Below are 26,838 nucleotides of genomic sequence, written 5' to 3'. Positions count from 1 at the left end.
CTTCTCCTCCAATAGAAGGGATTGTTTCTTTCTATGTGCCAATACAAATGGTTTCTACTATTAAGGGTGTGTGTGTTGAGGGGGGGTGAAGTTATTCTAACAAAATTACTCCTGTAAGCCTAAGGTGTTAAATTACTGGGAAACTAAAGAATGATTGTATACCTCTAATCTTCCATTTTGCTAACTGTACAGAATTTTATGTATTTCTGACCAATCTTACAACTAATTTGATTATGCTGTCATTACTTTCCATATCATGACTCTTCTCAATCAAATGTAAAGAGTCACAAGACACCTACTATATTTTCTTTACTCAGAATTACCCTATAAGTAACCATGATTATAAAAAGCAAGTGCTTGCTATCATGTACCAGGAATTCAAAGATTTCTTTGGAAATATTTATCATCCTTTGTTGATTAAAGGAAAAAGAAGTGAGAAATATCAATTCAGATATCCCAGAATTATTCTTTGTGATCAGCATCTTGAAGTGGCTTTTAAAATTTAATGACTCATTTTAGAGGGGGGGTAAGGGGCATGGTATGTATGAGTTTTTACTTTTTATTTCTTTTTCTGTAGTGATGCAAATGTTCTAAAAAATTATCATGGTGATGAATGCACAACTATATGATGATATTGTGAGCCACTGATTGTGCACCATGCATGGAATGTTTGTGTGTTAGGATTTATCAATAAAAATATTTTTTAAAATATTTTTCATTTTAAAATTTTAGCATTGAAATTTAAATTTGGCTGATTTTAATGAATGATCTTTTAAAATCTGTTACTATCCATCATCAACAGCAATATTGTGATATGGTATGTGATATGGAATGAAAAAAACTTCATCACTAACTTTGAAGTCCAGTACTGGATGATTGATTTGACAGATATCAAACATTAATTTGACCACCACAGTACATGTTCTTGTAGTACAGAACCTATGAATAACATAATAATCAACTTTGGTATTAAAGTTTGTTTTTCCACAATTCCCCCTTGTGAAAACCAATGTACCTGTCTTGCTCCCTACAGACAATAAAGAAATAGTTGACTTCAAAGCCAGTTGCCTATCACTGATTGCAGTACAAAGGACATTCTGGGTAGTGGTTGGTAAAGAAAGCATAGCCATTTCTAAATGCCAGTGGTTCCCAGCATCTCCTTTCCTTCTGAGTGGAATGAAGTCTGCGAGCACTGACTGGTGGGTCATTTGACCCACGAGGGCCTGGAAAGGTTTCAAGAATAACAGAGGTCATGTAATTGCCAAAAGAGCATTAGCCACTCAATCATAATGGATAATTAAATGACCTACATGATTCCTGAAATAGCTGCTCTATATTTGGTCTATTACTTGCGTCCCTCAAGATAAGCTACTCGTCTGGTCTGCCTTGACCTGCAAAAGTCCAACCTGTGCCTGAAAACTAGCTGCATGCTTCTATTGCTTTGTAAACGTACTGCACGACCCCCTCCCCCCCACCAGTAGTCATGCCCTGACTATGCTTTCAGGAGGACACACATAAAAAATCAATCTTGTATCCTTCTCCCTATTGTGCTCTCTGGAATACAAATGACTAAAACAAAGAAAAAAATTAGTAAATTCCTGGTTTAGATCTTTGGAGGACAGAAGGAAGAAACATAAGAACTACAAAGAAGGTAAGTCATGACAAAAAAAAATTTTAAGTTCGGTTCAATATGCCTCCAAAGAATTTTACATTTGATTATAAAGCTAGTCAGGGTTTTTTTGTGGGCAGCAAGTCATTAAAACTCCAATTGCCTGGGCTGCATTTTTGATGGTGTAGCCTATTAGAATCTTTCCTGGCCTAGTTTTTAAACCCATACAGAAAGTAAACAAAATAAAAGATACACAGAACCAACTGTTTATATAAAAGCAGTAGCCAAAGGAGCAAGAATCTACATGCTTCAAATTTTCATTTCTCTAAATAGTTCAACAATCTCACTGTTTTAATACTTGATCAGCAATGCAACCAAATAGAAGTCAGCTGCATGAAATGTTAAAAATATATTGGAGAATTTGCTTCTTTAAAAGAAAACATCTGCCTGGAGCCCTAGAGGTAGCTGAGCATCTAACAAACACTACAAAAAGAAGCAGGAGACAAGTAACCAAAGACAACCCCACAATAATGGCAAGGAACAAGGGATATGAGGGACAAAAGAGCTCACATTTAGAATACCTTGGAGGCTAGTAGGATTTTTCCGTTTCCACAGGAAATTATGTAGCTTGAGGCTACCAACTACCCTGATCTCTTACTAGTACATGAATGGCTTATTAAACCTAGAACATATCTGTTTTAGTTAACTTCTGGGTAGGGAGGGGGTTAGAGGGGGAGAAGAGGAGCAAAATGTACTTAAATGCTGAATTTTTTCTCCAGGCTGAATGCCTTTCATCCAATAAGACATTCAAAGCAGTGACCCAGCAAATAGATTGAAAAAGCAATCTTCCATCCCAGTGCCACATTATCATTCCTATTCAGTATTCTCCATGAGATATCTCAATCAGCTGTGTGTAAGTGACAACGCAGCCCATTGCTGGGTTAATTAAACATTTGACTTTAACACCCTCCCCGTCATTAAGCAAATAAAAACAGATAATTCAAACTGCACTTCATCCTCAGGGTACACAACACACATGTCAAAATTAAGAGAGTCCAAGGCCTCTAGGGAATTCCGTTAGGGCCATAATCGGTTTAAATCTTATCTGGTTTATCAATTATTCTATTGATTAAAGCGAAGCGATTATACACAAGTTCTCTGCCACATGGGATTGATGTCAGCAGAGCAAGAAAATAACTTCAGGAGGTTCTAAACTGATTTAAAAAGAGACCAACAGACAGACCAATAATAGTCGATTATTATATACCAGTGATCCATATACTGAAGAGTTGATTCTTAGTTTCAGGCAGGTGAAGCGAACTGTTTCCAATCACTATGTCCCCCTGCTATATCTTACAGTTGGCTTGAGTAAATTTATGTGTTGGACGATCAACATATTTTCTACTGATCTAAACAGAAGCTAGCATGTTCAGTAGTTGAAATATATGTTACAGATACTGACTCTAAACTCTAATAGGGAGACTCTCAAACAGAGTAAACTAAAAATTTTTTTTTCTATCTTCTTATTTGTCTGCATGTGACCAATAACAGGGATGGAAAAGGACATACTTAACAGCTGATTAATCTAAAAATGAAAAATAACCCAGCTATTTCAGTTTCTAAAATAATATATTTCTGAGAAAGAATCTTAGTCAGAAAGACTGTATCATAGATAGTCATGATTCCTTTTACTAATTCCAAGGGCAAACATCTTAAAAGCCATAAATAAAAGACTGAATATAGAGAGCTGTATCTTCAAATGAAATGTTGATTTCCAAACCCTAACATATCAAGTTTCTAGGAGAATTTTTTAAATGCCATTTAGACACCCTCCTGCCCAAATCACTGTGTAATATCCTTCAAAGTCCAAAACCCTTTTCACCTCAACACCATGCCCTAGTATATATGAGAAAAGCAGTAATAAAATCTACTAACAACAACCAGAGAGAGAGAGAGAGTGTGTGTGTGTGTGTATGTGTGTGTGACTACTCTACACCTGAAATTTGTGCACTCACAGCCATGTTCTTCAGACACAAAATTTGTCATAGAGGCTATGTTGACACCACATGTACATTCAACCATAATTTAACTTATCTCCATATTTTTTGTTTTCAGGCAGATTAAGTAAGAAACCTGCATTAGCATGCTGTATTCTACACTCACCACTAGAAATACTGAGGGTGCTATTTGTAATTGTATTCTTTTTAAGAGGTTTGTTCTCTGCAGCTGTTTTCTGCTTGCAGTGTATTTTGTGTAATCAGCACATCATCATAAATACATTGGCTGTTCCCCTGAGGGTAGCTGTCAGTGTTTAATTTACAGAACAACCTGGCCAATGTGAATTTTAACACTACAGCACTATGGCAAGGAGTTACCACACTCTGTGAAAAACAGGTTTCTATGAATTTTTATATCAAGAGCTGGTCCCAGGACAATTTAGGGTCTAGAAATAGACTGTTTAAAGAAGCACTTTATACTTTATACACTTTCCCATTTATAGCTTTAGAAGAAGCTTCGAACTAACTATTAAACTACAAGTGGGCACTACCAATTTAGGAGACAACAAAGACTGAAAATCTATGGTCTACCAGCAGGAGGCACTGTAATAAACATTGCTATTTCTTTTAAGCTACATGGAGAGCTATCAAAAACATCACTGCTCCTTTATAAAGTGTGTAAAGACAGAAGGAAAAAATATTTAAGAAGCAGACTAGTCTCAAATATGCATATCACTCCTTTTGCTGAGATGAGCTATAACTGTAGAATGCTTCCTTATGACTGCTATTAAGCCAGACCTCTAGCTCACTGAATGGGAAAAATACATGGAACTAATGTGTTATTAACAGTAGGCTCCCCAAATTATACATGTGGTGCCTGGTACATAAAAATTCTCAATAAATGTCTAATAAATATATGTTCCTTGAAGACAGGGTCTGAGTCTTAATTTATGTTCAATAGTTTGTAACATACTACATAAGGGAATTGTAGCTAGTTGTGAATGGCAATGTTATTTTGTAAAGCATTAGGTCTGATGTTAAAATTTATTTACTAAATCAGCAAAATGTCCTTAAAGGCTATATAAACAATGAATATCACATTTTTGTTATTTTATGAAAGCAATTTGTAAAAGAAACCAAATAGTTCAATCATAATAAAAAACTTGGGCAGGCCACAGTGGCTCAGCAGGCAGAGTTCTCACCTATCATGCCAGAGACCCAGGTTTGATTCGCGTGCCTGCCCATGCAAACAAACAAACAAAAACTAGCCTACAAAATTTTAGCATATTCAAACTTACATTTTATTTTAATATTGAAGAGAACATAGAAAGGATTAAGATTTTTCAATTCTTTACACTTGTTTCTTTCATATAAAAAAATTGAATGAGCTCATTTTAAATGCACTTTTCTATTACTGAAGTGGTATTAACACATACTATATATGAAATGATAGTATATATATTTTTCTGTTAAGGACTATTTTGCAAATTAGACTGCCTAGAGCCAAACTGATTCAAAAATTGTTTCTTGCTGATTTTCATCAGTGTGTTTGCTTTTAAAGTTATACAGAATTGTATTTTCATGATGTGTTTTACAAAAATCATTAAATTATCAGTAACATTATTTAAAAAAGAAAGAAAATGACCTTCTTCTCTTTGGAAGGCTTCAAACTTGTCCAAACTTGTGGTAAAATTAAATTACCTTTTAAACTATTAACTAGAGCAATAGAGATTTGTAGACATTGCTTTGACGTAGCAGTAATTAGAATTTTTTCTAGAATAATTTTTATTTTGTATAAATAATCATGTATAGTAAAATTTGACAGGACCCTGAAAACAACTGTCCTCGGTATTTCTGAAAACCAGAAAGAAATTTTATTTAAGTACATAAACATTATATCATTAATCTCTTCTAAGATGCTAAGACATTTCAAAAAAGGTAATTATTTTTATACTTAGGTCATACGAGAGCCAAAATGAGAAAGAAAATGTTTCACCAATTCAGTATATCTTGGTTTTTTTTTTTACCAATTAAATTAGATGTTAGAAGTTTTTAATTTGGTTGAATATTTGCAACATAGTATTTGAAAAAAAAAGATAAACCTTAACTTTTAATGGAGAAATAAACACATTCTATCTTTTTAGATATGGAATTACAAAAATATATCCTGGGACCTTTCGAACTAAACTGGATGGGGTTAGACTGAGGTCATACTAGATCAAATGACTGCATGGTTTCTTCCCTGGAGACAACGTAGTAGTTCCATAGCCTGCCATTAGATAGCAGCACAGTACACATCATCAGTCATGTCTCCCACAATCTCTCCTGTTAAGACTGGAATTATCTCGGTTATACATACTCATACATACATACACACACACACACACACACACACACACAAAGCTGATTCTAATTCAATTAGTGCAGTCGGCAACTCCAGAAAAGAGTAATTCAATTAGAGCATTGTGGAGCTCTACAATACCTCTAAGCAGATGTTCACCATCTTCAGGAACTGGAGCTAGTTTTAAAATACCTGTACCACTCAGATATGCCACTACATTATGTCATTTGTCAAAATGCTTACGTGTGCCTTTCTGGCTTCAAAGAAAAGATGAGAAAACAAACCCAGGCTAACTTCACAGAGATTTTTTCTCACCTACATAAAGAAAGTATATGCAATTTTAGGCTGCAGTAATTAAATTTCATTATCCAAATTACATTCAAAACAAAAGGTATCCCTGCATCCTACCCTATAAAACGCTTTTGCAGTATTGCCTCTAGTTATGCATGCCATATTATAATGAGGACGCTGTCAAGGTGGAATGCAAAGGGAAGGGCAACAAAAATGATAACATCCTCCACCAAAATAGGAAGTTATAGAAATGGCAGGAATAATTATTAACATTTTCCAAAGAAATATGTACAGAACCAGAACCTGGAGAACAGAAGATACAAGCAACATGACAAAAGAAAATAATTACATTATATTACTACAAAAGGCAGAATTAGAATCAATGGGTAGACAAAAAGTTTGGCTCCTAAAAGGAAAACCTTGTAATAGAAATAACAATGAAGAAGAAAACAAGTTGCCTCAAGAAGTTGTAAACTCAATAAGCAGAGATTATTTGTCCCTCTACTAAAGATACTTCACCAAGGACTCCTGTACTGTGAGAAGAATGTGACCAGATGGCCTTCTGATGTCCCTTCTAATGTTGAAATTCTATAGTTATATGATTACTGATTTTTGCTCACAAGGCAAAGCTGGGTTTTAAGTAATAAAGCTAATTATTAATATGGAGGTGTAGGTGCATAAAGCCCACAGGCTGTGAGGCATTTTCATAGTAACAGATGCATTAATAATACACCAGTATAAGAGAAGCAGAAATTTTGTACAGTTACACACTGCTAAATTTCGGAGATCCCATAAATGCACATATTTCTCAACCTTTTATTTCTTAAACACTTGTACTCCTCTTATTCTTATAAGACTAAAAAGAATGGCTATTTTCACTCATCCTCTGGAAATCAGTCAATAAGAAATCAATTTCCAGAAGAATGATTTTTGTAAACTTCCCTGCTGAGTCAAGACAGGGGGGTTGCATAGCTTAAATGAAAATCTATGTCAATATTTATGCTTTAAAAATACAGAGCAGTACTTAACAAAAACAGTAACTAGTTCTCAAAATATCTCCACATGGCCTTACTCTTTGAGCCCTTGTATTTTGTGAGGACATAGCTCTGGGTACAAGGGAGCAGGACATTACTTTACAAATCTAGTCTCCTCTCCTTCCAGTATGACCTCAAAGCAGAGAATTAAGAAATGTCAAGAATGATTACAACCATTTTTCTGGTGCATCTCACGATGTACTCATGATAGAGAATAATAGCTCTTGCCTTTCACATTTGCAGAGGAGAGGGCTAAGCTAAATAGCCGTCCTTTAAAACCATCAATAAGGGTTAATTCAAGTACCTGCAACACAAACTCCTGCTTTTCTACACTCCAGAAGAATTGCAAAAGGTCTTTTGCAGTTAAAGCTTTACATTTAAGGTATATGCCAAAAAAATGGATTAAGATAAAAGCATATCTCTCACCAATGCTGCTTTCTCAGGAGGAAAAAAATCATAAAATATTTGCTCTTTTAAGATATACTGAAACTCAAAAAAGTGATAGAAAACTCATTCTATTCCTAGAACTATTTCTGAGGAAATACATGCTTTGGCTTTTTCAGTGCAGATTTTCTATTCATGTACCATTAGGTTGGACTAATACAATCATAATGGTTCTTCCATATTACCTATTCATCAAGCTTACTATAAATACAAATTTGCACATTAAAAAAAATTTTTCCTTGCCAAATTTTAAAAATCTTTCATAACAAACCACTTGCCAAAGAAACAATAATTAGAGCAATCAATAAAATAGATGGGTTAATGTTTATTTGACTGGCAATATTACCATATAGTAGACTATCAGTTTAATAAACTACATCTCTGTATCTGTTATCTTTATCTACTACCACCCCTCCACCCAACTTCCTGTCTCTACGAAAACAATATCAAGACTTAAGCTGATCGTTTTTTTACAACAGGGTATTCCATAAGCCCCAATATTATTATACTAACTTAGTTTTAATCTCCTTTTGCTGACACCTCACAGACTGCATTTGTGTTTCAGTGTTATGTGGCTCCATCAGCACCACTTTTCTTTAACATTTTCCCTTTTCATGCATTTAAGGTAATTACTTCCAACCCTATCAATGAAAGTGGACAAATTGGGGAGAAAGGAATGAACTGCAAACACCTCAAACAAGAAAGGTTGCTTAAAAAACCAAGTGTCACATTCTGACAGTTCAATATTTCATAGCCAATACAAGGAATGTGCAATGCCGCTGCAACTTTAAATCTTTTCCTCCTATGTCAGTCTCCTTCTCTCATTGTAATGCCAAAGGGAACAGCAATCAGAGTGGAGATGTTCAACGTGATAGAGGTCAGGACACCATCGGATCAACGTACCAGAAACACGACCTTGTTTATTTTTTTTTTCCACAGTATTATTGTTTACAGGGTGCTTTGCCCGTGTACCTTGTGGTTCTTAGCTAAAAGATGAAATTACAGCCCAGGATGAAGCGCTCAGGCACACATCCAATTTGTGTTTCTATCTCAGAAAACAAAAAGCTTCTAAGGCCCTCAGGCTGCCATTCAAACTTGGAGGCTGACATTTTTAACAGCATGAACCAGAGACTGGCAGAGAGAATGATCTAATGCATTTCTGACTTGTCAATCAAAGATCTCACCTCTGCTGTCTTGTAAACAGTTGGGGGCCATCTAACTACATTCATAAACCTAGGGAGAGCTTACTGCCAGCTGGGGTGCTGGAGCCACATGCTCTGGCTTCTATTCACCAAAATCATGATTCAGTTTTATAATCTCACTGTAAATAGTCCGTAGGCACATTTCTAGGACTACTGGAATAGAACCAGAGTAGAGAATACAAAGAGATTTTGGTCAAATACTGTGTTATTTTCAAGCTGTTGGAATCCTATACCCATTTCATCCTCATTTTACCAATTACCCCAAAGGACTGTACTGTGCTGCAACTGAAATGCTTTAAAAAAAAAAATTAAACAAATGGCCTGCCAATTAAAAAATCCTGGGAAAATACACTAATTTAAATAAAAGGAATTTCCCTTATGTTTTATTATCAGTAAAAAAGGAAAAGGTACTCACCAAAACATGGAAAGTATAAAGACTGCAATGTCAACAGCAAACATATTTTAATCATGTATTTTCTTTCAAATAGAAAATTTCTCATGTTCATATACAAAAGCTTTGTATCTACTTTGAAATAGTGCAGTATGTACATGTATGTGTTTATGTAAAGCAGAAAACATAAAATCAGAGTACTTATTTCTTTCCCTTCCGTTTATGCCCCCTAATCCAACACTTAAAAAAAGAAAAAAAGATTAGACCAATCTGGCTAAGGTTTAACTTTTTGCTAAAGGATCATTTATGGAAATGGATACACTTTTTTTTCACGTTAGATTTTACAGGACACAGAATTCCAACTGAATTTATACTAAGCCACAGATAACTTGCAACAAAGGTCTCAAGGATTTGAATGGTACAACTGAGAACTTTAAAAGGCAGATGACAGATAACACAGCATAAAAAGATAAATTGTGAAATCGCGTTTCATAGTGTACTACATCGCAGGCCCAAATAACTACTTCAAAATAGTTGGTCTCCAGAGGACTGGGCAAGAAAATACAGAAAAGCTCAAAGCTACTCAACATTACTCTCAGGAAAAATAAAATTCATGTGCATCACCTCCCAATAGTAAAGTATTGAAATTCTTAGAGGTCTATGCAGCTAAACAAGTCAAGAGATTGGTCATTTTTTCCAGTGAGGCCATTGTAAATAACCTGGCTTTTTCTCTTCATGAAAAAATGACAAAGGAAAGAGTTTCCTAAATGCTGCCTATCTACCAAGATTCCTTATCTTATCAGTACACATAAAATAGCAGGCCTAGAAACTAACAGAAGGAAAGACAGCAAAACAATAAAGCACTATCACATAAAGAGAACAATACTGAAAGAAGGTATAAACAGCTATGGCAGTCACAAAACAACCAACAATGATTCCTGAATAGCATAGAAAGAACTCCTGTGGTTCTCTGGCACAAACATGGCAATAACAAAAAGGTAATTTCAGAAAATAAAGAAAGTAAAATAAAGAAAGCCAGAGGAGACAGGTGAGTCTTAACTGTTCACAAGAACTTGTCTCATAAGGACAGTACATCGCTAAAAGTTCCCATCACCCTTTTAAAGTTTTCATTATTCTATTCTTCCAATCTGTGCTTCTTACACTGGGGCAACTTCAGACCCCCTGGGTACCTATTATCTGTATTCTCCCCTTTGCCATAGGCAATCATGGGAAATCCAATACTGTGCAATACTTAAAAAGCAATGACTCCTCTTTTCAGAGTGAAAAGTATAATTTTTCAAGATCAGGAAAAGTAGAAATAAAAAAAGGTAGTCTGATCATCTTTCAATAGGATGATGGGGTTTAAACATTTGATAGTGTTTCATATTAACCTGTAAATGAACATTAGCTACATCACAGACGTGTGAAAATACTAAGCAATGGACGAATCTATCATTACAAAACTTGAAATAGAGTATTTAAATAAACACACAGATAACTAGAAAGATAAATAGGCCCAAATGAAATAATTTCTCTAAGACGATTTTCAGGTAAGGTAAAACACCATGAATTCAGTTCATCTCTACTTTTTTTTTTTTTTTTTTTTTTTTTTTACTGAAAATGTATATAAAATTGAAAGGATAGAATCTGAACAATAGATAACAATGCTAGCTAAAATGTTCTTAAATCCAGAACTGCACTTTCAAGATACTACCTTCAATAATATACTTCAAACATGTTGCACAAGTGCTTTAATTTTGCATCCAATCAACGTTAAAGAATCACTTTTAGTGTGCCTAATGATTTCCATCTTTTTCTCTAGACTGCTGCTTATCACTACTATCAGCATTTTAATTTTCCCAGTTCCTATTATTTTATAGAATAGGGGTAAAATGTAACAAAATCATCAAATAATATTGCATATACATACACTTGTGAAGATAAAGATGTTGACATCATTGAAACTGAGCTGTTAGCTGGCTGGCAGTATACATTTGTTCATCAACAAGTCCAAATTCATCACATAAAATCTAATTCAAAGAGGATCATTATAGTATGAGGTGTATGAAAGCCAAATACATAAAATTTGAGTACTATCTGTGAATCAGAATTAGCATGTTTTTCTTTTTTCCATAAATTTGTGTTCTTTGGAATGACTGTTTAATTATCATGACTTTTTTCTGAATACAGAACATTTTTGTGTATGTATGTACAGGTACCACCAGCAATTCAATGCTCCTTCCTTCACTTCCCATCCCATAAAACGTTTTCTTCAAACTATCTACACATTTCTTTATTCATTTAGCAACAATTTGTAGAGCACTATCTTCTTTCTCACGGATTACACTGGACACTGGGACTATAAAATAAACAAAACAAGTCTTGCCCTCAATGGGCTTACAGTCTAGTGAGAGAAAGAGACAAATACACAAACAACAACATACAATTACAGTGGCATCTCCATGCTATGACAAAGTTATGTACTGAATGCTCTGGGTATGGATGGCTCTGACAGCTTGAGGGGGAGGAGGTAAAAGACAAGGGAGGGCTTTTTTCATACAGGTGAAAAAATTTGAGTTGAATCTTGAAGAGAAATTAGGAATAATCCAGGTAGATTACTAAAGGCAGGAGGTAGGAGGGAGGAGAGGATAAGTGTTTGGGGTTGGGTTCTCCAGACAAAGAAAAAAGGATATGCAAAGACACAGATGCTTGAGAAAACACAGCACTTTTAATGTTTGGAGAACTGTAAATTTTGAAGATTTATATGAAAGGGATTTATATGAAAGGGAAGAGGTGTTAGAATACAAGTCAAATTAAAATTTTGTCCAATTTTTAACTGAGTGAGCGGGTCATGAGATAGAGTGACCAAAATTAATATTACCAGCTAGACAATGTAGATTTTGGGCAATACCATACAGTTGAAATACAAAAAATACAAGTATCAAAAAAACTGTAATATCTGGGAGGAGTTCTGAATATTTATTTTCCTTTTACTTCTCTGTATTTGCTACTATTAATATTAAAACTTACATTTTATACCTTTATAAAAACGGCAATAATAAACATTTTTAAACAATACTATATTTGGGTATGCCTGTGTGTGGGTGTAAATGCATGTATGAATAAGTCATTCCAGATAGAAAGAAAGCTAACATATTAATGATGATTATCTTAAAATGGAAGTATCATGGGCATAGGTGATACTTTTCTGTTTATATTTTTACCAGATATTTTATATACTCCATAATAAAAAATAGTTTTAAGAGTGATGCCATCAACATGGTGATGTAAGACAACCCCTGGAAAAGTTACCCCTCAGAATCCCTAATAAGAGGAGAAATTCTGTTTGCTTGGAACCGTAGAGTATAATAGAGACTAGAGACAGACTGACACAAATGCTGAGTCAAAGAAAACACCAAAATCAGGCAAATTTATGCCCTGGACCCACCAGTCTAGACCCTCTCACTAGACCTGTGCAGCCTATGAGCAGCACAGTGACAGCACAGCCCAGGACCCTTCTGCCACACATGCAAACCATAGAGCCACTCACAGCAACAAGTTAAAACCCAATGCATATTGAGGCACAGGAACCACAATCTGCAGAGAACCAGGGTGAAATACAATCAGCTAAGGAGTGCCACTCATACAAAAGTGTCCTAGGGAAAAAAAGAGACCATGATAGAACTGTTGGCAAGAGGTGCACATATGCAAACCAGTCTGTTTGCTGGACCACCTAAATCCAAAATGGACCTATCTAAACTGACCCCAACTGTCTCCCTGGGGTGCAAACACAGAAAAAAAAAACAGTGGAGGGAGAAGGGAATTTATCCTGCAGTAAGACAGGATAGGTCCTAGAACTGAAAAGTGTAATGAAAAGGGGGCACTGAGCGAGAGAGAGAAATTAAACAAATCACAGGAGCTAGGGAGAAAATTCTAAACAAAATCAAACAGAACAGATCAAGATTCCCAGAGAAGGAACAGAAGAAAGGAAGCTTACTCTTGGAGGTGAAACAACTGTACTTAAAAGGGCAATCTTAAAAATTTCTACCGTGCAAGGGTAGTTCGATGGTGGAATTCTCGCCTGTCATGCTAGAGACCCAGATTCAATTCCAAAAATTCAACAAATGGTGCTGCGATAACTTGATACTCACATGGAAAAAGAATGAAATGTGACCCCTACAGCATACAAAAAAAAATTGTACCATATATCCATGGTAAGAATCAGGTACAAAAAAGCTAGGAAGATCTGAACAGTTAAACAGGGGCTTTTCTAAAGGTCCAGAATAAGTTGGATCAAGTGTCAAAGAAGAGCCTTAACAAAAAGCCAATCAAAAATGAAATCCTAGGCAAAAGGGAGAACTGACCTTCAGAGTTAACACATCAAAATAATCAGATACCCAGACATCTGCAAAGAATTACAAATCATTAAGAAGCAGGAAGATATGGCTCAGTCAAGGGAACAAATTAAACATCAGAGGAGGCAAAGAATTTGGAACAACTAAACAAAGAAGTACAAACAAATTTCCTAAAGCAATTCAAGGAGATGAAGGAAACTATGGATAGAAATAAACTAATGGTAGATAGAGAATTAAAGGATATTAAGATGGCAACGAGTGAGTATAAAAAAGTTTGAAAGTTTAAAAACAACAGAAATTATGGGAATGAAATGCAAAATACACAAGAGGCATACAATAGATCTGAACAGGCAGAAGAAACAATCAGCAAATTAGGAGACTAGATCATCTAAATCAATAGTCAGAAAAACAGACAGAGGAAAGAAAAAGTTTGAGCAGTGTCTCAGGGATTTGACTGACAGCATGAAGCATACAAATATAAGCATCATGGGTGTCTCAGAAGGGGAAGAGAAAGGAAAAGGGGCAGAAAGAATATTTGTGGAAATAATGGCCAAAATTTGCCAAATCTTATGAAAGGCATAAATATACCTGTCCAAGAAGCACAAAGTTCTCCAAACAGAATCAACCCTAAGAGACTTACTCTGAGACACATACTAATCAGAATGTTAAATGCCAAAGATAAAGAATTCTACAAACAGCAGGAGAAAAATTATTTCCCACATATAAGCAATCCTAAGACTAAATGCTGATTTCTTATCAGAAACCGAGGAGGCAAGAAAGTGGTGTTATGATATATTTATGGTACTGAAAGAGAAAACTACCCAAAATTCTTTATCCACCAAAACCATCTTGAAAAAGGAAGAACACAGATAGAGGAGAATCACAGTTCCTGACTTTAAAACTTATTACAAGCTGATGCTTAATTTGTATAGAATATGTAATAAGGTTGACTGCAAATGTTCAGAAATGAACGGAGGTGACAGGAACATATTACAGTGAATGTAACTAACGGTGATGATATCTGAGTACAACTGTGGTAGAAAGAGAAATTTTAGGGTTGTGCAGGTCACTAAAAGGAAAGAGAGGATGAAACATGGGACTGTATAACACTGTGAACCCTCTTTAGGGCGAAAATGTTCTAGAATTGATTGTGGTGACGCATGCACAACTCTGTGAATATACTAGAAGACAGGGATTGTACGCTTTAGATGGATTGTATGTATGGTATGTAAATTCAACTAAATAAAAAACATGCATTACATAGCTACAGTAGTCAAAATAGCATGGTACTGGCACAAGGACAGATATAGAGACCAATGGCATTGAACTGAGAGTTCAGAAACAGATCCTCACATCTATGACCAACTGATCTTTGTCAAGGTTGCCAAGCCCACTCCATTGGGAAAAAATAGTCTCTTCAACAAATGGTGCTGGGAGAATGGTATAGTCACATGTAAAAGAAAGAAGGAGGACCCCTATCTCACACCATATACAAAACTTAACTCAAAATGGATCAAAGACCTAAATATAAGAAACAAAATTACAAAACTCCTAGAAGGAAGCATCTTCAATACCTTGTGTTAGGCAATGGTTTCTTACATTTTCCACCAAAAGCTTAAGCCGCAAAAGAAAAAATAGATATATGACACCTCATCAAAATTAAACATTTTTGTACATCAAAGGACTTCATCACGAAAGTGAAAAGACAACTCATTCAATAGAAGAAAATACTTGGAAACCACATACCTAATAAAGATTTATTATTCAGAATATATAAATAAATCCTACAACACAAAATAAAAAGACAACCCAATTTAAAAATGGGCAAAAGATTTGAACAGACCTTTCTCCAAAGAGGATACACAAATGGCTAAAAAAGCACATGAAAAGATGTTCATCATCACTAGCTAGTAAGGAAATGCAAATCAATACCACAATGAGATACCATTTCATACCCACATGTGAATGTGGTTAAAAGGGCAAATTTTAGGTTGTATATATGTTACTAGAATAAAATTAATAGAAAAAATAATAATAATTAGTTTTGTAAGGAGGAAATCTTTTTTTCACCAAATAAACCAAAACATTTTTGATTTGTCATCATCTGTGATCCTGTTCTTTGAAAAGCATATCTGAGGTAAATACAGGTCAAATCTCAATGCATGCATGCACAAAGAAACCGAATTTTATTTCATACACAAATTGTGTTGTGCTGAAATTATTCATATATAATAGGAGGGCCATTAGCTGTCTTTTATGTCATAGGATAATTTTCCTTATGATATGGTTTTGCAATAGAATTTGAACGTTAGTTTTCATTCAATGTGATAATCCACATTCTCCTACAAGCTAAAATGTAAAATGAAGTTGCTCATTCCTATACATATATTTCTTTGTCGTGAATATTTCCAGAATAATGCTTAATTATCTACTACTGTTTCATCATAACATTTCACTTACGAGGTGGAAAAAGTTAGAAGAGTTCAAGCATTCTTAAATAATACATTACATTATCTCTCCTGATTCAACCCTCAACAATTTTGACCTTTGCCAAGGACTCTAGCTAATTTTAAAAATCATATGGTTCACTAAGCTCAAGATTTCTCTAAACCTCCTAGCTATTCTAGATACCTAAAACATTCTTAAGTCATATAAATCCACTTAATTCCTTATTGTTAGAATTCATTTCTTTTCTCTTTCAATGTCTAAAGAAAATAAAGGATCTTAATTACTCAGCTATTTTTAAGTACTTTCTTTCTACTGCTCATTCTCATTTAATATTGTAGATTACAAGACCACCATTTGCTGGGATGAGCAAATGATTCACAAAATACATCCTCTGTTAAGCAACAGAAAGCCTTTTAATCACCCATACAATTTCTAGGACAAACCGATGGAATGATGAAAGTAAACAAAACTAAACATGTCCTCATAGAATCTATTTAAGCAATCTATTTTTTCACCATCGTCTCTATCACTAATTTGAAATGTTTTGTTTGAAATGTCAATAATCAAACTATCCCAATGTATCCCAATGAGTTACTACGGATAATTTGACAAATTCAATAATGGCCCCATGGCTGTTCCTTCTTTACTGGCATAAAAACTTTAAGAAGCTGCAAACTTATAAAAGAATGCAATGATTTCATGAAAAAAAAAGTCATGAAACTGTTCCTAAGATGTTTGCCTTAAACACATTTAGCAATGTTTATACAAGTTAATATTCCTACTGGGATAACCACTTTCATGAATTATTTCACTGTTTCTTTTAAAGTTAAAAACACACTTACTCTAAAACCCAGCAATTCTATTCTTACATATTTACTCAAGAGAAATGAAAAATACACATCAAAAAAAGACTTGTACAAAACTGTACATGGCAGCTTTATTTGTAATAGGCTAAAACTGGAAACAATCCAAATGTCCTTCAACAAGCTAACGGATAAGCAAATTGTAGTATATTAATATAATAGACTATATTCAACTACAAAAATGAATAAATTACTGATAACATCAACTTCTCCATTGGGAGAATTTCTGATATTCTCGCAAGCAATGGGGACAACCAAATTAATAGGCCGAGCCCTCAATCTTGGGGTTTGCCCCTATGAAACTTATTCTGCAAAGGATAGGCTAAGCCTACTTAAAATCAGGCCTAAAAGTCTCCCGAGAAAACCTCTTCTGTTGCTCAGATGTGGCCTCTCTCTCTAAGCCAACTCGACAAGTGAACTCACTGCCCTCCCCATTATATGGGACATGACTCCCAGGGATATAAATCTCCCTAGCAATGTGGGACAAAACTCCCAGGATGAGCCAGGACCTAGCATCACGGGATTGAGAAAGCCTTCTTGACCAAAAGGGGTGAGAGAGAGATGAAATAAAATAAAGTTTCAGTGGTTGACAGATTTTAGAGTCAAGAGGTTAGCTTAGAGGTTATTCTTAGACATTATATATATATCTTTTTTTTTAGTTTATGGTTGTATTGGAGTGGCTGGAGGCAAGTACTTCAAACTGTTGAGCTATGCTCCAGTAGCCTTGATTCTTGAAGATGATTGTATAAAGACATGAACTTTTACAATGTGATTGACTATATGATTATGAAAGCCTTGTGTCTGATGCTCCTTTTATCCAGGGTATGGACAAATGAAAAACAGATATGGATAAAAAAATAAATAATAGGGGGATGTTCTAGTTTGCTACCTGTCAGAATGCAACACACCAGAGATGGATTGGCTTTTAATAAAAGGGTTTTATTTTGTTAGTTCTTCAGAGGAAAGGCAGCTTACTTTCATCTGATGTTCTTTCTTACGTGGGAAGGCTCAGGGTAATCTCTGCTGGCCTTTTCTCCAGGCCTCTGGGTTCCAACAACTTTCCTCGGGGTGATTTCTTTCTGCATCTCCAAAGGCCTAGCCTGAGCTGTGAGTGCTGAGATGAGGTATGCCGAGCTACTTGGGCTGTGCTCTCATTTAAGCACCAGCCAATTAAGTCAAATGTCATTCATTGCAGCAGGCACACCTTCTAACCGACTGCAATAATGAGCAACAGATGAGGTTCACATACCATTGTCTCATGTCCGCAGCAACAGAACTAGGTGCCTTTACCTGGCCAAGTTGACAAATGAATCTAATACCACAGGGGATAAGGGGTAAAATAAGTTGGGTAGATGGAAACATAGTGGTCAATGAAAGGGAGGGATAACAGATATGGTATGCATAAGTTTTTCTTTTCTTTTTTTTTTTAGTTTCTTTTTCTGGAGTGATGCAAATGTTCTAAAAAATTATCATAGTGATGAATACACAACTATGGGATGATTTTGTGAACCACAGAATATACACCATGTGTTCTAGTTTGCTAGCTGCCAGAATGTGATATACCAGAAACGGAATGGCTTAAAACGGGGGGAATTTATTAAGTTGCAAGTTTACAGTTCTAAGGCCATGGAAATGTCCCAATTAAAGCAAGCTACAAAAATGTCCAAATTAAGGCACCAACAAGAGGTTACCTTCACTCAAGAAAGGCTGATGAAGTTCAGGGTTTCCATCTCAACTGGAAAGGCACATGGAGAACACAATGATGTCTATTAGCTTTCTCTCCAGGCTTTTTGTTTCTTGAAGCTCCTCTGGGGGCATCTTCCTTCTTCATCTTCAAAGGTCTCTGGGTGCATGGGCTCTAGTAGTTTTCATGGCTATCACGTCTTTCTCAAGCTTTCTCCAAAATGTTTCCTCTTGTAAAGAACTCCAGTAAACTAATCAAGAGCCAACTGGAATGGGTGGAGTCCCTCTAATCCAAGATTAATACCCACAATTGGGTGAGTCACATCTCCATGGAGATAATCTAATTAAATGATTACAACCTATATTATTGAATAGGGATTAAAAGAAACAGTTGCTCCCACAAGATTGGATCAGGATTTAAATATGGGTTTTCTAGGGTACATAAATCCTTTCAAACCGGTACATCGTGTATGGAATGTATGTAGGTGAAGATGTGTCAAAAATATTCTACTTAACCCCACAGGGGTTATCTACCTTTTATCTACCTTGTCAACAGATGAGAGGAACATATGGAATAAAAATAAATAATAGGGGGAACAAATGTTAAAATAGATTTAGTTTGAAATGCTAGTGATCAATGAAAGGGATCAGTAAGGGGTATGGCCTGTAAAATTTTTTTTTCTGTTTGTTATATTTCTCTTTTGTCTTTTTATTTCTTTTTCTGAATTGATGCTAATGTTCTGGGAAATGATCATGATGATGAATATGCAACTATGTGATGATATTGTGAACTGCTGAGTGTATGTGTTGGGAATGTTTGTGTTTCTTGTAATTTTTTTTAATTACTAAAAAATTTAAAAATATATATTCTTTTAAAAAGAATAAATTATTATACATACAACATGGTATGGGCAAATCTCAAAAACATGTTGAGAAAAAAAACAGATCAAAACAATGACTACCATATCACTGCATTTATATGAAGTTCAAGTACAGAACTAATCTTTGGTGACGGAAATCAGAAGAGCAACTGCATACGGGTATTGCGAAGAAGGGGCACAAAGGAACTTTCTCGGATTATAGAAATGTTCATACATAAAGGTATCTAATGAATGTCATTGCATGTAAATTTTTATGTAAAAAAAAATTCAGATAAGTAAATAAAACTTAAACCAGAAAGATATAAATATGCTAAAATTGATGTAATTCCAATAGTGGTAACAGGAAGGCCTAGATTCAAATACTGTAGCTGCCAACTGGAAAACCAACAATACTGAGCACCTGCACATACTAAACAGCTCCTACTACTGAATTAACAGGGTAAAACCAGCAAATAAGCCCATTTCTTCCATTTCTGCTATATAAAACATAAGGATCTCTCTGAAGACAAGCAAAGAAAAACAAATATTCACACTTATAACAATATTGGGAAAGCAAATTTTCTCATCAAAACCTTGACCAAGAGTGGACTTCCCTGTAATTTTTGCAGAATCGGGCTGTACAACATGAAAAAAAAAAAGATTTTATTTAAAAGTATACTATTTTATACTAAGGTGAAAAATATTGGCTGAAAGCCTCCAAAAATAGCCCTTCATGAATTTTTCTAATAATGTAAAACTCACTAATCTGCCAGGCACTATTCATATAAATCAACATTTAATCGTCACAGATCATCCTCATTTTATTGATAAGGAATCCGAAGTAAAAAGTCATTAAGAAGCTTGCCCAAGATCATGCCTAGAAAATGACTGAGCCAAATCTGAAATCCCAGTCAATCAGGCAGCTGGGCTCACATTCTTACCACTACAGCATATGCCTGACTCTGCCTTTCTTTTCTAAGGTATTTCTTAAGCATATCCTTTCTGCCTATGCCACATAATTTCACTCCTGCAATACACAGTATTCAAGACCCACACATCCTTTATTAAAACTAAAAGATCCTGACAGTGACAATGAATTATTTGAGCTCCAACAACTAAAAAGCACTCTACTGGGCATTGTGGAGATCAATGGGTAAGTATAAAATATTGCTACTGCTTTCAAAGAATTTTCTAACACAACACTTCTCAAATTAACTAAGATATATTAACTACCAAGTCTACTGAATTCCCAACCCACATCCCGAGAATGGGAAAAGGCATGGAGGTGGCAATGCAGGAGTATCTCACTGTTATTTTAATTTGTATTGCCCTGATGACTAAACATTTTGATCACCTTTTCAAGTGCTTATTCACCATTTATTTATATTATCTTAACAATGTCTTTTGAAAAACATTGTTTTTCAAAAGTTTTAAATTGTAATGAGGTCCAATTTATCAATTATTTCTTTTATGGCTCATATTCTGTATGTTTTATCCAAAAACTCTTTGCTTAACCCCAAGTCACAAAGACCTCTTTCTACCACATTTTCTACTACTAGTTTCATAATTTTAGCTCTTTTACTTAGGTCTATGACCCATTTCAAGTTGATTTTTGCATATAGTGTAATATAAGAATGGAAGTTCATTTTGATGCATATGGATGTCCAATTGTTCCAGCACTATTTGTTGAAAAGACTGAGACCACTGGAATTTAATATGACAGAGTACAAGAAGTTCATTGATATAGTTTCAGATTTTATACTACAACTAAACTGAAATAAATTAAAATTCCTTGAAAAGGCTCTTAAAATATTCCTCCCTTTTCAAATATATATCTGCATGAGGATGGATTTTCTTCCAGCCTCTCAAACAGAATAAAATATCACAGCCGACTGAATAAAGAAACAGATGTGGGAATCCAGCTGTCTTTTATTAATCCAAGCTATAAAGAGATTTGCAAAAATAATATAATTCCAGTTGTGCTGGTTTGAAATGATGTACATACCCTAAAAAGCCATGTTTTAATCCTAATTCCACTTTGTAAAGGCAGCCATTTCTTCTAATCCCTATTCAGTATTGTATTTTTGAAACTGTAATTAGATCATCTCCCTGGAGATGTGATTTAATCAAGAGTAGTTGTTAGACTGGGTTAGGTAGAGACGTGTCTCTATCCATTTGGGTGGGTCTTGATTAGTTTCTGAAGTCTTATAAAAGAGGAGACATTTTGGAGAATGAGAGATTCAGAGAGAGCAGAGCAGAATGACATAGCCACAAGAAGCAGAATCCACTAGCCAGCAACCTTTGGAGATGAAGAAGGAAAATGTTTTCCAGGGAGCTTCACGAAACAGGAAGCCAAGAGAAGAATCTAGCAGATGACGCGTGTTCGCCATGTGCCCTTCCAAATGAGAGATGAACCCTGACTGTGTTCACCATGTGCCCTTCCAGCCAAGAGAGAAGCTCTTACTGTGTTCCCCATGTGCCTTTTCACTTGAGAGAGAAACCCTGAACTTCATCAGCCTCCTTGAACAAAGGTATCTTTCACTGGATGCCTTAGATTGGACATTTCTATAGACTTGTTTTAATTGGGACATTTTCTCGGCCTGGGAAGTGTAAACTTACATCTGATTAAATTTACCTTTGTAAAAGACATTCTGTTTCTGGCATATTACATTCTGGCAGCTAACAAACTAGAACACCAGTATTTACTAAATATTTTTCATGTTGGAAAATAGTTACTTTTCAAAAAAATCCATTCTTTTAAAATGAATTAATAAATTAATATATAAATTTTTTCTCAGGTTTTAACTTCTAATACAGTTAATATCAATAGAAATAACCCATATAAATAAAAGTTCTTTAGGATCTTGAGAAAATTTTAAAAGTATAAAGGAGATCAGAGACCAGAACAATTACTTGAGCCCAAACTGCCATCATCTATACCTTTAATTACTAAAATTATCCTTCTTCTAGCCAGAGTAATGCCTCTAAATGCAAATCTGATCAGGCCCAACTTGTGCTTAAATCCTTTCAACGGTTTACCACTCTTGTTAGCATAAATACTAAATTACTTTCACTGAACCACAAATCCTAAATGATCAAGTCTCCCTAGTCTTCTCTTCCAATCTCCTCTTTATACTTATTCTCAAGTAATCTCATCACAATAGTCTTGTTTCAACAGAATCCTTAAATACACCAAGATTTATCGGCCTCAGGGCCTTTGTTTGGCCATTCCTTAGGCCTGAAATATTCCTCCCTTCATTCCTTTTGCCTTTTTGACTCTACTCATCCTTCAGATCTTAACTCAAATACTGATCACCTGATTCTGATTACTCCACCCTAAGATTAGATCAGGTCCCTCTAGTATTTTTATAGCTCCCTGCAAATTTCTTTCATAGTACTTATTAACTGGGGAGATTATTCTTTGCTGTCTATGTGATTTAATAAATCTCCCATTTCAGAGTAGAATATACGTATAATAATCTATACAATCATTAAATATAATTTTGCCTACTGTATTTTAAGCAGATAATCAAAAAGTATTGGCAAAGACCCTTAAGGGATGGAAGAAAAAATATGGAACTACTAAACTTTACCACCGGAGAACCCATGATACTGTGTCAAACATTAGGGACACCCAAATCAATAGGGCAAGCCCTTGATCTTGAGGCTTCCTCTTGTTAAGCTTACGTATGTGCGGAGAAGCTTAGCCTACCTATAGGTATGCCTAAGAGTTACTTCCAGAGGACCTCTTTTGTTGCTCAGATGTGGCCTCTCTCTCTCTCTAAGCCCAATATTTGCAAGTGAAACCATTGTCCTCCCCACAATATGGGTCATAACATCCAAGGGTGAAAGTCTCCCTAGTGACATGGGAGATGACTCCCAGAGATGAGCCTGGCCCTGGTTCCATGGGATCAAAAATGCCACCCTAACCAAAAGGGGGAAAGATGTGTGACAGATAAGGTATCAGTGGCTGAGAGAGTTCAAATAGAGTCGAGAGGCTACTCTGGAGGTCACTCTTATGCAAGCTTCAGTTAGACATTGCTACTTATCATAACTTGCCAAACTCCAACCAAAATCATTCCTGCCAATCCTAAAGAACACTTTGAATGCTACACAAGATTCTACTAAGGTTCCATGCACTAGGGTAACTCTTCAGAAACCTACAACCTCCAGATGGGTCCCTGGACCAGATAAGTCCTGAAATGCAGAGGGGTCAGGCTCTCCAGAACAACAACTAGTTCCATTCCCCTATCCCATACTATTGACAGCTTCTTTCAATGTGAAAAAGTGAGAATGGGCATAGCCCAAATACCCTTAAAGAGAAGGAGAAAGATCAAAAGTGATGGTGGAGTTATATGGAGAAGGTAGGATGCAACAAACAAGTATGATTGACAATTAATTGTTGTGGTGTGCTCTGAAATTTATTGCTTTTTTGTATATATGTTATTTTTCACAAAAAATGAAAAAGTCAATTGTGATTCATAAATGCAGCTATATGATGATATTGTGAACCACTGATTGTACACTTTGGATGATAACATGGTATGTGAACACATAATATGTATCAATAAAAAAATTTTGCCTACAAATGTATATGAACATTTTTCTAAGATTTATAGTTCTCATTAGATCCTCAAAAGAATCCATGACTGCAAATAAGATTAAAGACCATGAGGCTAGACTATGTGTTCTTACAAAGCAGAAATCTTCTATCAATATGGCATATAGTGTGTTCTAGTTTGCTAGCCGCTGGAATGTAATATACCAGAAACGGAATAGCTTTTAAAAAGGGGAATTTAATGAGTTGCTAGTTTACAGTTCTAAACCAAGAAAATGTTCCAATTAAAGCAAGTCTATAGAAATGTCCAATCAAAGGCATCCATCCAGGGAAAGATACCTTGGTTCAAGAAGGCCGATGAAGTTCAGGGTTTCCCTCTTAAGTGAGAAGGCAAATGGGGAACACAGTCAGGGCTTCTCTCTTGGCTGGAAGGGCACATGACGAACATGGCATCATCTGCTAGATTCTTCTCCAGCTTCCTGCTTCATGAAGTTCACTGGGAAACATTTTCCTTCTTCATCTCCAAAGGTCACCGGCTGGTGGACTCTGCTCGTGGCTATGTCATTCTGCTCTGCTCTCTCTGAATCTCCCATTCTCTAAAATGTTTCCTCTTTTATAGGACTTCAGTAAATCAATCAAGACCCACCCAAATGGGTGGAGACACATCTCCCCTAATCCAGTTTAACAACCATTCTTGATTGGGAAACATCTCCAGGGAGATGATCTAATTACAGATTCAAACATACAGTATTGAAGAGGGATTATTCTGCCATTTTACGAAATGGGATTTTGATTAAAACATGGCTTTTCTAGGGTCCACACATCCTTTCAAAGCAGCATATAGTGAAAAATCATTTTTAAATAAATTGTCACTGTCTGGATATTAAAATTCGGTAATAATAACAGTAATTATATCAATAATGATACTAACAATGATGAAAATGACCATTTATTGCAAGCCCTTACGATAGCCTCATTTACAAATGAGGATGAGAATTGACACAACTTGCTCAAGCCCACACAACCAGAGACAGAGCCAGTATATAAGCTCCAATTTAACTGACTCCAAAGCATATATGCTTTACTATATTTTTTTATTCTAACAGTACAGGAAGAGGAAGTCCAATATTAAATTTTACAAAAGACAAATGGAAATCTCCAGCATTATCAGCACTAAAATAGTACCACAATTCACTCTGCTTTTTGTAACCTAACAACTCCTCCAAGAGCAATCCAGATTGATTGTTAAAAGAAAACACACCAAGAGCTCACAGCAAGGAAAAGGATGAAATTCTTCTAGACATCCTCCTCCTTCTGCCCTTTCTGATCCTCTTCATATTAGAGTCTTTCATGAGGCTTTTTATTCCTCAGAGGAGAAAATCAGTCATCGGAGAAGTCGTTCTGATTACTGGAGCTGGACATGGAATTGGAAGACTGACTGCCTTTCAATTTGCCAAACTTAAAAGCAAACTGGTTCTTTGGGATATAGAATTAAGGAGACAACAGCAGAATGCAAGAGAATGGGTGTCAGGGTTCATTACTTTGTGGTGGACTGTAGTAACCGAGAAGATATTTACAGCTCTGCCAAGAAGGCGAAGGCAGAAATTGGAGATGTTAGTATTTTAGTAAATAATGTTGGCGTAGTTTACACATTGGGCTTTGTTTGCTACACAAGACCCTCAGATTGAAAATACTTTTGAAGTAAATGTACTTGCTCATTTCTGGACTAGAAAGGTATTTCTTCCAGCAATGGTGAAGAATAATCATGGCCATATTGTCACCGTGGCTTCAGCCGCTGGACGTACTGTGGTGTCCTTCTTGCTGGCTTATTGTTCAAGCAAGTTTGCTGCTGTTGGATTTCATTGCTCTTTGACTGAAGAAATGGCTGCCTTAAGAATTACTAGAGTTAAAACAACCTGCCTCTGTCCTAATTTCTTAAACACTGGTTTCATCAAAAATCCAAGTACCAGTTTGAGACAGAGCTTGGAACCTGAAGAAGTGGTAAACAAACTCATGGTTGGGATCTTGACTAAGCAAAAAATGATTTTTGCTCCATCTTCTTCACATTTTCTCCTATTAATGGGAAGGATACTTCTTGAGCGTTTCCTGGCAATTTTAAAATGAAAGATCAATATTAAGTTTGATGCAGTTATTGGATGTAGAACTAAAGAAAAATAAGTACCTGATTTTCTTGAGAACTAACTGGCACCAGTTTGAGTTTATTTCACCTAATATTAATCAGAATTTTAATCCATTTGGACTTTTGCTTTGCTTTTCTTAGTTATCCATTTTATTCTTCAATAATGTCTCTCATGGCTCTAACAGTCTTCATTCACCAATCCTTTACTGAAAGCTGATTTCATGTTATACAGACAGACATACCTTAGGAGTGGATCTTATGAAAAATGAAAACAACAAAAATAATTTTAAAGTCATTCCAAAGATTTGTAGCTTATCTGAAGGCTGCAAAATTTGTTTTATAAATGTTCATTTGTTGAGCTTTTAATTTTTAATTACACTTATATTTTATATAATTCACTTCTTTTGTATTCTATATAATCAGAAATTTCAGGCTCTCTAATTAAAATGAAGGATTGTACCTAGAGGCACTTCACATGAATTCCATGTGCTGTAATAGCTCTTGAACATTTCATCCTATGTACTGCCATTCCATTTCCTGAGAGATACCTCATTCCAATTCCAAACATTTCAGCACAAGGAAACTACAGATGGACCTGCCTTGCAAGTATAAAAGCATCACT

At 35.4% G+C, this 26,838-nt stretch overlaps 1 protein-coding gene and 1 pseudogene across 20 annotated transcripts in view; one reads left to right on the top strand and one right to left on the bottom strand.

The window, feature by feature from the left end:
* Nucleotides 1-26,838, bottom strand: part of BTRC (beta-transducin repeat containing E3 ubiquitin protein ligase) — a 265,091-nt gene that overhangs the window by 124,144 nt on the left and 114,109 nt on the right. The gene's annotated exons all lie outside the window — the stretch shown is intronic.
* LOC143654562 (estradiol 17-beta-dehydrogenase 11 pseudogene) lies at nucleotides 23,861-26,374 on the top strand (annotated as a pseudogene).

This window comes from Tamandua tetradactyla, chromosome 13 (genome assembly GCF_023851605.1).
Source record: "Tamandua tetradactyla isolate mTamTet1 chromosome 13, mTamTet1.pri, whole genome shotgun sequence".
Classification (NCBI taxonomy): Eukaryota; Metazoa; Chordata; class Mammalia; order Pilosa; family Myrmecophagidae; genus Tamandua; species Tamandua tetradactyla.
The sequence above is the reverse complement of the archived record's forward strand: the minus strand, read 5'-3'. Positions and strand labels throughout refer to the sequence as shown.